Below are 14,076 nucleotides of genomic sequence, written 5' to 3' on the forward strand. Positions count from 1 at the left end.
CCACTCCTATTCCCTGGCTCCTGGCTATGGAATTCTCCATGGCTGTGAGCTCCAGCCTCTGGGCCCTTGTTCTGACGTCTGTGTTCTGTCCTTTCTATAAAAAGCAGCCCACGTTTGCAGCTGTGTAGTTGTTTCAACCTGAATCCTACCTGGAAAAATAGGGAGTTCAAAGCCCTTTTTTCATTTTGTACTCTCTTTCCATCCAAGCTGCTATAAAAATCTTTAAATTTTATGTGTTTTTGTGTGCCAATTTATCATTCACTTCATTAGACAAAGGCCACACCTCTCTTGCACCGGCTGTAATGAGGCTATGAGGAAAGCCAACAAACAAACATACAAACTCTAAGGGTCTCAGAACCGTTGGTATCCAACAAAACCTTTGAGAGACTTTATACACTGAAAGGGTTTTTGATGCACATCTTAAATCTTTCAGAAGTCTTACAAAATATGTTATGGTCATCCCTTGTTTAATTTTTAGCCTGAGACCATACTTTGCTGATGCATCCTAGATTTGCCTTGAGGCCTTTCACTACTTGAAAATATTCTGCTGGCAATAGTGGGTGTGGTAGCCATAACAACATGCCACTCAGATCTCTTGTTAGATGAAGCCCACTGACAGATAATCCCAGTGGGGCGCTTAGAATCTACCACGTAAGGAATGAGCCCATGTTTCCCATGGGCTGCTCTCGGCAACTAAGTGTGGCAAGGGTAAATTAAGCACCTTCCTATGAGAGGAAACACTCCCCTGATGGGGGACTTTGGCTTATCTGCCTAGAAGAAATTTCTTAGAACTGCACTGCAGCTGGCTAATCTGCCTATCCAACACACTCTCTCTCCTTCACAGGGGACAGACCTGCATCACAATCAAGTGGTTTTTTTCCCCACCATCCCTGGCTTCCCCACTCTTTTCCCTCACAGTATGTACTTGAGGAAATCTCTTGCACACCTCATCCCTTCTTGCTGTCTGTTTCTAGAGTAACTGACTAACACACATGATACTAAGAATTTCACGGTGGAGAAGGCCAAATAGAAAACTCTGAAACCATCTCCCTAAAAATAATATTATATCCTGGAGTGACTAGAGTTTAGAACTAATGACCTACCAGATGCAAGGGTGATGGTTTTATTATATGTAACCTCCACTTAATTCACCAATATGACCTCTGCAAAAATGGGATGGATTCTGAATAATGACTATAGATTCCTGAAGGCTTAACCAAGTAGTAACCCAGATTATAGCTGCTGCGCCAGATGTGATATCATTGCAAGAACAAATTAGCAAGACTTCAGGTACGCTGCGTGTGACCACTCATTTGAAAACTGTATTAGAGTCAGATTTAAAAAGGCTATAAAAGAGTTTGCATTCATGTCAGTTAAACAACAACATTTATTTATGGTTTGCCTTAGGACTATGTTAATATTCTTATTTTCTACCATAATATAGTCTGAAGATGTCAGCTCTGCCTGGACAACTCAAAGAACATTACACATATCATTACATTGATTATATCACACGAGTGGACCAAATGAGTAAAGGGAGGCTGGAACCTAGAGGCCACGTAAAGACACATGAGCCACAGAGGCTGAGAGAGAAATGCCACAAAATTCAGAGACCTACCACTACAATTAAATTTTAGGAGACTTCAGACACATGCCAGGATATTTCCTGCAAAATAAAAGATGCATTGCTGCGTCTTGTGTGCTCTCCCACAAAGAATCACAGCATTTGGTGACCAGCCCCTTTGGGTTCTAGAGACAACAAATGTTAGGCATAGGGATACTGCTTCACCCCATCTACAGAATAGCATGGAAGACTTTAACTTTTCATGGGGCCTGCAAGCATCTCTGTTACCTGTAGTGTGACTAACAACCTCAGTTTTCCTGGAACAAATGGGTTTCCTGGGACATGAGACTTTCAGTGCTAAACCCAAGAAAGCTCTAGATAAACCAATGTGGTTGGTCACCCTGGTTGGTGCATAAAATCTGGCAGACACTGCAGTGTTGTAAGCATCAGCAGTGGTAAAAATGTAGGATAGAGCTCGCGGTAAGCTGCAGTGAAAGAATAAAAATGCAGACACCTGGAATTATGGAAAAAGGCCATGCCATTCCAGCAGAGAATTACACTCCATATGAGAGCGAGAGGAGTTTAGGATGGATAGCAGAAGAGGGAGAGGATGATGCTGATGGCTCCAAGATGAGTTACTGTGATGGGGGCTATCTCCATAACCCATTCTTCTAAGTTTACTCTCAGGAAAAGAGGTCCCAGGGAACCCAAGAGAAGCTGCTCTTGGCACATATGCAGAGAAGTGTACTGCGCAGCGTAAGCAGGGAACTGTGGTTGCTCAGAAAGTGCATAACCCAGATCGCCTGCCGCAGGGAGTCTAGTTGACAGATGACCGCCATCTCTCAGTACCACTATTTTCCTATCGCAGTCTTAATTCGCAGCAACTTTGGCCTGGCTAAAATTCCTTAGACCTGCACTCCAGTCTGAGGTTCTGTTTACGCACTATTTTCTCCTGTTCTCTCCTTGTAAAGTGTCGTGCCTGCATCATGGTGTACCACCTCTCTCTCCCTCCCTTGGCTCCCTGCTCTTTCTAACTTACAGCTATTCCCACTCCCCACCGCACTATAAATCTATCACACTCTAATCTTGTTTTGACATCTGCTTCTTGGAGGACCTGAACTAATGCACTGGGAATGAGTTGTTGCATTTTAAAACCAGGAAATCCTGATTCTCATAGTTTCTCTATGTTCTACTTGAAAGACTAATAAGTTCTCTTTAGCTCATCACTCTCTAGTCTCATCTTATGATGCGTAGTTATGGAATATAAGGGACACTTGGAACATGCTGCCGAAATATCTCCTTGGCTGGATCTCTCAGGTCATTTAGGTACTTTGTTTTTCCATGTTACTGTAGGTGCCAGTTGTGCTTAATTCTTGATCACTATGTAATGAGAAATCGGTTTTCCTCCAGCTTCCAATAACAGCTTCCTTAACTTATTTTTAAATTTTCCCAACAGCTTCCTCAAGGCCTATTCAAGCATTTTCCATGACCTAGTTCCAAGGTTAATAGCATGTTTTCAATTTGCTCTTTATATTTTAGATTTTTGTGTTTTGTTGTTATGCATTTTGTTTTATGGCTTTAGCCCACCTCAAGTTACCACATTCCATTTCAATGGTTATTGGTGAGTCAGAACCCATTTCAAACTAAGGGCATACAATGCATATTCTACTATGTTCATGCATTCACTTTTGCTTTTCCCTCATGTTCAAAGTGAATCCAAACTCAAATATATAAATGTCAAAAGGAAGAGTGCATAGACCCTCCTGTTCAATAGGAACAACAAATTTGGAGCCATTTATTAAAATGTCCATAGATAATATTTATCAACTAACTGATTACCAATTTGTAAATGTGTAATATTAATGAAAGAAAATGTGTGACACTAATGAACAGCCTAGGGAGAATTTTCAGACCTACAAAGTATTCATTAACCCTTCCTATACTTAAGACTCTTCTTTCTATCACTTGCTACTACTACCCTTTCAGCACAGAAAAGCAACTGTCTTTAAAACTGGTACTCTGCTATCCAGAGACATGTTTTTTCCTCTACTAATGAGCCTACAGTATTTCCCCTTATGTTAATTCAAATCCAAATTTTTCATCCTCATCTCTGCCTTGAAATTTGATTCTTATGTTCCTCTTCTTAACACCAGTCCTCTTTTCTAGAGAGTTCAATCCTCCCTAAATGCCTTCATAATCTAAATGAAATGGATTTTGTCTTTCTTCACCATCAATCTAAATCTCATGTTTGCTATTGACAAATGGCTTAAAACCTAATGTTTTCCAAAAGATTGTCTTAACCCACCATCTCACAGATCTCTTTGAATTTCTAAGTCTCCACGGCATGTGTTTTCTAGTCATATGCCCTGTTAGCTAAATGAGAATGATATACTCATTCTTATTAATTCTTTGTTATTTAAAATCTATTTCTGGATTGACAAATTAATTCTGTTTTGTTGGGCATTTTTGTATATTTGATTTACATCCTAACTTATGGTGTTCATAGTTCTCAGATATTTGCTGCTCTTTTTAGTTGTGTGCTTTAGTTTGGGACCTCTCCCACATTCTGGACTGTGTAAACTGTCTTGTGGGTTATGACATCCTATTTGGGTCCTTAGCTTATTGCTATTGTGGTAAATTTCAGTTGGATGCCTTTAAAAAAATGTTATACAAATTCAGTGCCTCTGAGAAATCCTCTTTATTTTGGCCAAGATTATATGCTCATTAACTAGTTTTTACATTTCTTTTCTTGTAATTTTTGTAGATTGAAGATGGCAAGCAGTGATTTCAATATGTAACCCATCTGCCATTTTGATAGTCCACTGTATATTTTATGTTATCTTCCACATAGTTGACAAGGATTATATTTTCATCATCTTGACTTTCAGAGTAGCTAAAAGAGTATCTTCAATGTAATAAATGCTCAATGAACATTTTTTTGAATGATATAATTAAATGTCATAGTTCCAACTCATGGTTTAATTCTGATATTATTTTGGGAATATGGTTTTAAACTGAAATTAAACCACAACATCCCCTTGGACGTAGAATATAAGAAAATATTCATAACCAGAGATAAATTTGAGAATTAGGATTTACTTCAGAGATTCAGAAATAAATTTAAATTTCTAAATTTCTCTAGTTTTTCAGCTAAGAATGGTTTTACTCCTTTCAAAAAGAGATTTATAAAGTAACTCGTATTTTTTTAGGTATTGTTCTGGATGCCGAGTTTATAGAAATAAATAAAAATTTAAAAAATCCTTCCATTAAGGAGTTCATATGTGTAGAGCACTGAGATGTTTTCAAGGAGGAAAATATAGCTGAACAGGATTGCCAAGAACAATACCAGCTGGTGAGGGCAGAGAGTTTTTGAAGGAAAGATTGGGTAGAAACTTTTAGGCCATTGTGAAGATTTTGGTGTTTAATATGAGCTATATGGGGGACTACAAAAAGTTTCAACAGGGGAGTGACATAATTTTGGTACTGTTGCCTAGTCCCTCTATGCAGTGCCCATCACCTTCATTTACTTTTACACCACCCTGTAGCAGTCATTCTCAAACTTTTTGATCTCAGAAATTATTTTATTAACTTATTTAAACTGCTAATAATAAATCCACTTCATGTTTACATATAAACATATTTTTATGAAAATATTTTTAAAATACAGAGAAAGGGATAACATTGTTTTACATTTTTCAGATTTCTTTGATGGCTGCTTTGAAAGAAAACAATTGGATTCTTATATCTGCTTCTGCATTCAATCTATTACAATATTTTTTTGGTTGTAGTATATTGAAAAAATCAAATATGTAGTTAGAAAATGGAAAAATATTTAATAATCTATTCATATGATTATGGATAGTGTTCTTTGATATAACACCAATAATTGATAAGAAGTAGTTTCTTAAATATTGATTACACTGCAAAATCTGAAACCATATCAAAGAAACTTTCACACTCTTTTGCATTAATATTCATTGATTAATCTTGTGATCTGAATGAGTGTTACCAATATATGATATTATAACAATATGTTGATCATTTAGAAAATACGGGTTTATTGACTTTTGCATATCTTTTATTGACATATTTCATTACATAATATTTAAAAATTACATTCAGTAACAGCACCTTTGATCCCACCAAAAAGGTCTTTAAATATTATGAAGCTGACAAATTCACAGTGGCAGATAAAAGTATTCCAAAATTTTAATTTTCTCTTGAAAACTCAATTGTTTTCCCTTGGCAGCATATACTATCAGTTGCTTTAGTCACTTGTTTATTTCTGAGAAAATATCTGACCCAAGTCAAAATATCCATAGTATTGGTTTGGCATTCTTTTAAGGAAAAATGATATTTCATGAAGTTTTTAGTTCAGTTCACAACTTAATCACACAACGGTTTTCCTTTAGGCAACCATTGTATTCAACATGCTATAGAAGTACTTTATGCACACTTTCCATTTTGCCATAGAGTATATTAGAAGTAGGTACTCAAAAGCTGATATTTAATAAAACTAGTACTTTTTAGTAAGTTATAACTGAGACATTTATAACTGAAATTATCATTGGTTTTCTGCCAAATTATAGCAGTTAATACTACAATACTATTTGACTATTAGTACATCCCTTGATTCCTGTGAAGGCACCAGCGATTTTGCCTACTATTGTTTTTAACCATCATTTCTTCTTTTCTTCATCATTTCTTCATCCCATAGATCTTTCAGAGTACTTCGTTTAGTGCATGTGCCTTACCCCTCCTTGAATTATGACTAATTATGTTTCTGTCTCTGCCATATTCCAAAGCTCCCTGAAGTCAAGACTTGTATTTGATTTTACTCCATACACCACCTCAGTCACACAGTGATTTTCCCTTTACTACTAGTATAATAAGTACTGATTGAATGAGTAAATCAGCAGATTTTTTTTGTTCTAAATGGGAGACAATATATGTCACAATTTTGTTGAAATTCCCACCAAATCTTTCTATACTTAAGCTATCCACAATACCATGCTGTAATAGATTGTATGCATTATAATTTATATTTACCAATGCACAAAGGTAATCATTTGCCTTACGGGAATATTTACATGTGTGTAATTTTATTTTATTTTAATTATTGATTTACTCCTCTCTATCTTTTATGATAGAGTTCCTGGTGGACAATGAATGTCTTATGAAAGTTTACTGCCTAGTATAGTATCTTGTATGTATGAGTCATTCAAAAATTGAAAGCTGATGAATAAATAAATAAATAGATATTTTTGGATAAAAAACTTATTCACAGATAAAAAATGAATGGTAATAAATGATACTGGAGCAACTAGGAAATCACATAAAAAATTATCCTAGACACAGAATTTACAAACTTCACAAAAATTAACTCCAAGTAGATCACAGGCCTATGAGCAAAGGGCAACTATAAAACTCCTAGAAAATAACATAGGAGAAAATCTAGATGACCTTGCATTTGGTGATGACTTTTTACATATAACACCACAGGAAACTCCATGAAAGAAATGGTAAATTGGACTCCATTAGAATGAAAAACTTCTCTGTGTATGAAACTCTCAAAAGAATGAAAAGATATATATAGATATATAAATACATAAAAAAATGAAAAGACAAGCCAGAGACTGGAAGAAAATATTTACAAGATTTCTCTTCTAAAGTATTATTATTCAGAACACACAAAGAACTCTTAAAACTTGACAATGAGAAAATAAACAACCTTATTAAAACATGGGCCAAAACTTTAACAGACATCTCACCAAAGAAAGTATATAAATGGCAAATAAGCATATGAAAAGATATGTCATTGGGAAATGCAAAGTAAAACAACAATGAGATACCACTACACACCTATTAAAACATTCAAAATCCAGAACAATGACAACACGAAATTCTGGTGAGGATGCGGAGCAACAGGAACTCTCAATCATTCATTCATTGATTGGTGAGAATGCAAAATGGTACAGTCACCTTGGAAGACAGTTTGCAGTCTCTTGTAGAACTAAACATACTCTTCCATACAATCCACAATTATTTGTGGTATTTACCCATGTGAATGGATAAATAAATTATGGTACATCCAGACATTGGGATATTATTCAGCACACACATGCACAGAAAAGCTATCCAGCCATGAAAAGACATGGAAGAAACTTAAGTGCACATTACTAAGTGAAACAAACCAATTTGAAAAGGCTATATGCTAAATCATTTCAACTATATATTTATATATGACATTCTGGAAAAGGCAAATCTGTGGAGATAGTAAAAAGATCAATGGTTGCCAGAGGTTAGAGAAGAGGGATGGATGAATAGACAGAGCAGAGAGGATTTTAGGACAGTAAATTACTCTTTATGAAACTGCAATGGTAGATAAATGTCATTATAAATTTGTCCAATCCCATAGAATGTACAACACCAAGAGTGAATCCTAATATGATAACAGTGTGTCAGTGTCAATATAGGTTCATCAGTAGGCTCAAATGTACCATTCTGGTCAGAATATTGATAATCAAGGAGATTATGCATATGTTGGGAAAGGTGGTAATTGGGAAATCTTGTGGTACTTCCTGCACAATTTTATTGTGAACCTAAAACTACTTTAAAAAGTAATCAATTAAAAAAGGAGAAGAAAGGAAATTTCCTTATATGGATGGTGCCCACTCAACATAATCCATATTGTATAGATTACAAAACATATTCACACAGAAAATTCTATTTTCCCTTATATAAACCAGTTAAGCATAAAATACAAACGTTATTAACCATTTCCTTCATTTGTCATTGCTCTACAATTATGCTGTTGTTAACCAGTCTTTCTATTACTGTTAAATGTTTACTTTTGGCAAACCTTTGGCTGCATAATAAATGCATACAAATGGAGGGACTGGTAATTAGTTGAAAACTTATAGCTTGATTACACTATTAAAATTATAATTAGAACAATTGTTAACTTGTATTGATTATGCACTAAAAATTGTGTAATATTGTCTCATTTACTTTTCTTAACACTTATGTGTAGAAGGTTATGTAGTTCTACTTTCACATAAAGAAATTGAAACATCAAGTAATTTACAGAATGCTATACAGTAAGCAGTTAGAACCAGGATTTGAACCCATGTACTCATTCCGTTATGCTCCTAAATACTATAATGTCACACTTTTTGCAAAATAATCATTAAATATTATTGAAAAGATGATATTTTGCTAAGCATTCTAAATCAGTCTAACCTTTTAATGGTTTATAGCCCAAGATGCCCATTGTACAAATAAAGAACAGCATGTAGGTGGAGTTTGCCTTGGCCTTAATAGCTTTTTATATGATGGTATGAAATTAAATAATTGCAATGATTTAAATTCCACTGACCGATATCTCCCCTGCTATTGTAATAGACTAACAACCTACAGGGTCCTCTTTTCAATTGCCACTATTTTCAGGAATCCCCAATGGGTATCAAATATGTTCATTAAACCTATCTTCTCCCATCAGATGTTGGCAGTTGTGATAGTTAATTTTATGTGTCAACTTCGAGAGTGTTTTGAATGAAATTAACATTTACACTGGTGAACTTTGGGTAGAGCAAAATTCCCTCCATAGTGTAGGTAGGCCTTTTCAGTTGACAGCCTGAATAGAACAAAAAACCTGGTTTCCCCAAGTAAGAGAAAATTCTCTAGTAGGCTGCCTTTGGATTTCATCTACACGATCAGCTCTCCTGGGTCTGCAACCTGCTTTCCCACACTGCAGATTTTGAACTTTGGTCTCCATAATCATTTGGCCAATTCCTTATAATAAGTCCTTTCCTTTCCTTTTTCCTTTCCTTTCCTTTCCTTTCCTTTCCTTTCCTTTCCTTTCCTTTCCTTTCCTTTCCTTTCCTTTCCTTTCCTTTCCTTTCCTTTCCTTTCCTTTCCTTTCCTTTCCTTTCCTTTCCTTTCCCCTTTCCTTTTCCTTTCCTTTTCCTTTTCCTTTTCCTTTTCCTTTTCCTTTTCCTTTTCCTTCCCTTCTCTGGAGAATACTGACTGACATACCAGGCCCTGCAATCAGTGGCTTAGCCTGTCGTGGTGGCCTACCTACATAGTGATTTGTGACTAACTGGAGAAAAAGGTCACTCCCTCTCATGCAGTATTTTGCTGGAGAGTTCTCAAAGCAGAACTGCTTGTAATTCAGTCTTTCACACAGTTTTTCTGTACAATTTTTATTTTTATAGTCCTTCTTCTTGGGATATGTGAGACTGATGATTTAATCAGAATTGTGACTCCCCTTCTACAATGACTCCAGTTAAAGTTAACTCTCATGCACAGCTACTTCTTCTCTTGGGATGAATTATTTCCCTCTGTTACTGTCAGGTTGGTGTGTTACACTATCTTTCCAAGACATGCTTCAGATACTTCAGCTCTCTAGTAGTATTCTTTCCTGCGGATCACTTCAGATGCCATGCAAAGAAATTCTCTTAGGAATGTCCTACCAGGACTCTAAGAATGCCCAGTATGTCTGAATCTCAACAAAGGTAATATTACCCAACAAAGTTAATATTTCTGCAACATGCGGAATACTTTTGTTCTAATTCCCAAGGCATTTATATTCTGTGGGAAAATTAACCCTCATGTGTCCTATTTTATTTTTCCATTTGACCAGATGTCAATAAGCACAAAACACTAGTAGTTCCACTAACTTCACTTATGGACATGGAGAACTATAATTTTCCCCAAATTTTGTTTGTATAAGAAGAATCTTTGGCATAAAGGGTAAAGACAAATTGTGTCCTATGAGGGAGTGATCTGATGCTTATCAGATTTGTTTATGCACAATGTCTTATCTGACTAATAAGCACATATTTATAGGGACAATGAATGATTCAGAAGGTGATATCTGAACAGAAATCTGACATACACACTAATATTAATTGTCACTCCATAAAATGATGAGATTAGGAAGAAAAAGTAAGATTAGAAGAATATACAATCTAAAACAAAAATCCTGTTTAATTTTTTGAGACAGTGAACAATGACAGCTCAGTAGGGTTTAATGTTTAATTAGGCAAGGTCACAGCTGAACTTTTAGTTTTCTTCCTATTATTAAGTCTTCTATAAAGAGGTGGAATTTTAGAACCTATTTGAGGATCAGAGAAGAAAATGCATTTAGCACTCCAAGGGATAAAAAGAAGATTCTCCAGACATTAAGATAACTTTGCTACTACCTACTCATTATCTGTCTTATAACAATAGCCAGCTAGTCAGTGACTCACCCAAACCAAATGTGCGAAGTGTGCAACTCTGAATAGATCAAAGACATGTACTCCATTTACTGGTATTAAGATACAGGTGTTAAAGTTGAGGAAATAGAAAATAAAAAGTGATGGAAAGTTTACTACAGTTGTTGGCTCTAAGGAGTTGCCAAGTGAGCCAAGCTCAGTCATCTATTGTTCAAACAAATGTACCTCTATTATGCCCCCGGAGCTATGACTACTGCCCTGAAGGGTACCCTCCAGGTGATCTCAGGAGTAACAATGATGCAGGTCTGCTTGTGAGTTAAGATAAATTTCTACCACATTAATATTGGATATGTCAGTACTTAACTGATATTAAGGAGGAAGCATTTTCTTGTTACTGAATTCTTTGCTCATTTTTAAATCTCAAAGTGTTGTTATACTTACAAGCAAAAAATTATTAGAGATCCCCTCCTTTAAAAAAAAAAAAAAAAGCGTGTTCATGATTATGTGTATTAAAACTTCCACACCTTAAAGTTACCCTTCAAGTTAATGCCATTAAGCTTCCTTTTTTTTTTCCCTTTAAAGATTTTATTTATTTATTCATGAGACACACACAGAGAGAGAGAGAGAGAGAGAGGCAGAGACATAGGCAGAGGGAGAAGCAGGCTCCATGCAGGGAGCCTGACGTGGGACTCGATCCCGGGTCTCCAGGATCACACCCTGGGCTGAAGACAGCACCAAACTGCTGAACTACCCAGGCTGCCTGGCATTAAGCTTTCTAAATGAAACTTAGGGATAATGTGCTAGTTTTGAACATCTTCTTAGAGTTTATTTTGGGGTGCCTGGTTCAGTCGGTTAAGGACGGACTCTTGATTTTGGCTCAGGTCAAGATCTCGCAGGTAATAGATATAAGGCTCCTTGTTCAGTGTGTCCTCCCTCTGTTCCACTCTCTCTCTCTCAAATAAATAAATAGAATCTTTTTTTTTAGAAAAGTCTTCTGTTATATTATAACAAATTATTTATTGTTCCTATATGTTAAAATTTTCTTATTCTCTTTACGTGCATCAAGGGTACTCAGATATGTCCCTTGCTAATGCTAAAAAGCATTATTTTTCTATATATATTTTCTAGTCTCTCATGGTTATAATGATGTTTCCATTCTAATACTCAGTCTTGCTATCCACAACTGTATTAATTATAGAACAATACTAATCATTGGAAGGATTAGCAAGTAAAAAATATTGATATTTCTGCAAATGGGAAATAGTACCAAAACATCTCATTTTGTCCCACATCACATTCCTCTTGGTATTTATTTTTGGATCCTTTGAAATGACTCTTTCATGCTCAAGGGCAAGCACTAGGTCACTTACCTACTAGTCATCCTTTCCCAATTTTTCTTTGTTAATCTAACCACAAATTTACCTAGATTTCAGGTGACTACCTGCTTTAGAAAGGGGCTCCTCCTTAAACCTAGTTGGAGGATGAATCTTGATTACTGAATATCATGGCAATTCTACTCCTCTCAAGCCTGAATTAAGAAGGATTTAATAAGGATTTTCTTATATAATTCCAAACCAGGACAATGTTGAGGAAATCTTCTAGGGGCCTCTGGAAAAGATTTCATTCCTCTTAGGAATATATCCTCTTTGCCTCTTTTGACATTTAGATGATTGTGTGAGGATGGGATGCTGAAAGCTCATCAGTAATACCAAAAGGGGTCAAGTTTAAGGACATTAGCTCACAGGAAGAGGATGCTTGCTCAAAAAGATTAGAGGAATTGGGTGTTTGATGATTTCATTTAGCCATTGATTTGATGAACTCTGGAATGTCCTCCCTTGGGAATCTTGTTTCATGAGGTCATGTGCCCCTATTGTCTAAGCAATTCTGAATTGGGAATAGTACTACTTGCAGCTGAAACCATCCTAACTGACACATCTTATATTTAGGACCCACGCATACTTATTATCTGCTTTCATTAGCTCCAGGATCTTGAATTTTTGAAAGGAAATGTTAAATCCCTTCTCTCAAAGAGAACAAACATTTTCTCAGATAATGGTAAGGTGCTACAGGGAACATTCTGAAAGAGTATGTGCTGTTTTTTAGGTATTAAATCTGAAATAGGGAATTCCCATCCAACTTTGGTAACTATACAGTTAAGCACTGTATTTTTAAAATGTAGAAGAGTGAATAATGTTGAAATAATTAGATTTTAAATTTAGATATCATTTTAGAAGAGCTAAAATTATCTTTATATATACATATTATTATACATTCTTTATCTTATAAACACTTCAGACTAATCTATAATCTGTGTCAATATTATGCAAATGCTGAGATTTGTAACCTAAATGTCTCACTAAATTTTCAGAGAACAACTAAGAAACTGTAAAATTTCTTGTTGGAACAGATGGTCCTTTGATTAATGCTCTAGTGCATAATTCCACCTCTATTGAGTCATTTTAATGAGAAAGTGTTTAAGTGTTCCACCAGTTGGCTGGTCAAATTGGCAATAGGCACCAGTTAAGGTGTAAACCACAAACATAAATCCATCTAGTGACCCATGAGCAAGTGAAACTGTATCTGCAAGAGTCTTTCTAATAGAGAAGATAGTGATTTAATATTTGAGAAAGCAGCATGAAAAGTTTCTCATTGCTTTAAATTCCTAGCCAGCGGCAATTATTATATGATACAGATCTATGATAAAACTAGTCATGTAAAATTTCAAACAAATCAGAAAAAAACAAAGTAACCAAAGTCGTTTGGATTTAGTCTTGAAAATGTTCTTAGGTTGGAAATGAAATGCCTCAACACCAGATTTAAATCAATTGAAATAACTGGAGAGATTATATTTTCAACTCACATATTCATAGTTCATTAGGTTTAATAGTGTGAAAACCTCATATTTAGAACACCATTGGCATTACCTACACATCCCTTCCCATAAACATCCAAAACTAATTCTGATAAAAAACTTCAAATTTGAATTGTAGTTATGAATCCACTTATTTTCTCCTAGAAAATTTAAAAGCTCTAGGAATGTATCCATTCAATTTCAATATAGTTCATTTCAAAGGCTGTTTATAAAAATAAAGCCTTTTAGATTAAGCTTTTCCCAACTGTTGCTTCCAGTTTTGCCATATTACATAATTTTTTCTTAAAAAAGGGGGAAGGGGGGGCTCTTGAACTTTTAACCTTGCCCTATAAGCTAAGTCAAAAGTTATCAGTTACTAGTACTCTTTTATATAAGTTGGAAGGAAGTAAGGGCAAAATATAGGTTTAGACTTCTCTGAG

General features: G+C 35.4%; 1 long non-coding RNA gene across 3 annotated transcripts in view; it reads right to left on the bottom strand.

Moving 5' to 3' along the window:
- LOC140611944 (uncharacterized) overlaps nt 1-14,076 on the bottom strand; it is a 38,887-nt gene that overhangs the window by 20,591 nt on the left and 4,220 nt on the right. The window lies entirely within an intron of this gene.

Source organism: Canis lupus, chromosome 20, assembly GCF_048164855.1.
Source record: "Canis lupus baileyi chromosome 20, mCanLup2.hap1, whole genome shotgun sequence".
Classification (NCBI taxonomy): Eukaryota; Metazoa; Chordata; class Mammalia; order Carnivora; family Canidae; genus Canis; species Canis lupus.